Genomic DNA, 2,420 nt, shown 5'->3' on the forward strand with positions numbered 1-2,420 from the left:
GCAAGTGTGTGATGAAACATTTTTAAGTACCTTAAAAATTGGAATAGTTATCACTTTTCTTTAAAATTTACTCAGGTTGGAGTCATTGTGAAGCTGTGAGCCATTGTTTATATTTATACCAAGGCAATCAATTATACTTAATACCAGGTGGAAGTACTTAGGAATTTATGGTGCAAGTCTCTATTAAATGAAATTACTGCATTGTATCAATCTTTTTAAACATCAGGCACAGATTATAAACCTAGGTTTAGCATATCACAAGAATATGACCATTTTTTGCTCAATTTTGCCCAGCTCCCAGGAGCACTCTGGAAGCCGCCTAAAGGCTATGCACGTCCTTTTATTGAGAAAAAAACGGGCCCATTTTTGCAAAAAAACGGGGTGTTTTTTGCTCTCCCCCCCCCCCCCCAACCTCCTAAAGGCTATTCATGCCCTTTTTTTGATGAACAGCGGGCCGGTTTTGGGAGGTCTGCAGAGTGCAAAAACTTCTTTAATTTGCCTCTTCAAAATCTTGGTGCGTCTTATACTGCGATGTGTCTTATTCTCTGAAAAATAGGGTATTTGCAGAAGAATGTTAAAAGTTATTTTCTTTATGTTTGATTCTTTGGGTCACAGTCAAAGGGTTTGTACTTAAAAACAATTGCTTAATAGATTGAGTACCTGATATTTTCCAGGGCGCTGCTCTGGAGAGTCCAAGCAAGGGTTAAATACAGCCAATCTGCCCAGAACTGAATTGAAACTTTAAGCCACACCTCTGATGCTGATTATCTTCAGTTTTTTTCAATTCAGCAAGCCCAGTGGACGCGCTTAGAGTTTCTCTTCAATTCTGAGATAGATTGCTTGGACTCTCAAGAGTACTTTCAAAATAGGAAAAATAAGAAATAAGGAAAATAATTTCACAGAGCAGGCTGGTGAGTTTAATATATTAACTTTAATTGGCTATTCTCACCCTTGGCTCTCCTGGTGTCCAGGGCTTCACTCAGGCTCCTCGAGGCCACAGGCAGCTGTTGAAGTGATACGGTACTCCAGTGATACGGTACTCAGCTGGAATCATCAACTGGACTTTGGCTGAACTGGAAAAGTGGATCGGAAAACGTGCAAACTTTTGAATATGTATCACAGTTTACATCCACAAAGTGACATCGACAGGTTGTACCTGCCACGAAAAATAGGGGGCTATTGCAAATCCATCAAACTGTAGAAGAAGAAAAACTAAGTTTGAATGATTATGTGAACCAAAGTATAGAAAAATTGCTACAGGCTGTGAAAAAGGAGAACAGTATAAAAACAACAGAAACAAAGGCAGAAAATAAGGGGAAAAAGGCTTGGTTAACAGATTAAATAGCTGGAAAACCAAAGCTTAGCGTGGACAGCACTTGAGAAACATTGAAAGAAAATGTGATGACAACTTGACATGGACATGGCTTAAGATGGGAACCATCAAGAAAAATGGAAGGTTTAATACTGGCTGCTCAAGAACAAGCACTACAAACTAATGCCATGAAAGCGAAGATACAAAAATCCACTGACAACCCAAATTGCATGACCTGGATGACTGAGAATCTCCTTAAACGTATCTGTTTAATTATAATACTATCCAGACTTCATTTAGCTAGCTTGATAATCCACACATCAAACGTCAAAAGCTTTGCTGAACTCAAGATATATTATGTCTACCACATTCCCACAATCTATTATGGACATTTTGGTAGATTTTTTATTTGTTTGCTTTGGTACTTTGGACTTCTGGCAACTACCTGCAGAAGCTCCCACCTGTCGGGGATGGGTTGGGGGTTGGCCAGGAAAATTTTGGAAGTGGTTTGTCATTTTTTGCTTCCTAGGACAGAGAGAGTATGTCACTGGCCAAGGTCACCCAGCTGCCATCATATCTAATGAAAGACTAGGACTTTATGCTTTCTTGGTTGCTAGTCTGTAAGCTCATGAAGAACAGACTGCAACCTACACAACAGTCAGCTAAACAAAATCTGAGACCAGGGCAGAAATTTAATGTGAGAAAACAGCTCAAATTTGATTCTCCTTTGTTTTCTTAAATATAAAGGCAGGGATGGTTTCATTCCATTAAAGGCAGGGAGGGTTCCATTAACCCTATAATAAAAGCATTCATAACTTCCATCATCTTAATCTGATCTGCCTCAGTTACCCACTCAAGAAACAAAGTAAGAGTAGTCTGTCAATTGCTTATCTTGACAATGTCATGCTAATTGTTGGTGATTGTGGTAAAATGCGTATATAGATCAACCTTTATGGTATGATCTAGGGTGCTGTTTTTCAATATTAGCAACTTTAAGATGTGGAGACTTCAACTGCTGCAGTTCTCCAGCCAGCAGAGTTGAAGTCCACACATCTTAAAACGTCTGAGATAAAGCAATAATAATCTAGTAGATATGGAGCATGATTGT

The sequence above is a fragment of the Natrix helvetica genome (assembly GCF_964273705.1).
Source record: "Natrix helvetica genome assembly, chromosome: 7".
In the NCBI taxonomy this organism is placed as follows: Eukaryota; Metazoa; Chordata; class Lepidosauria; order Squamata; family Natricidae; genus Natrix; species Natrix helvetica.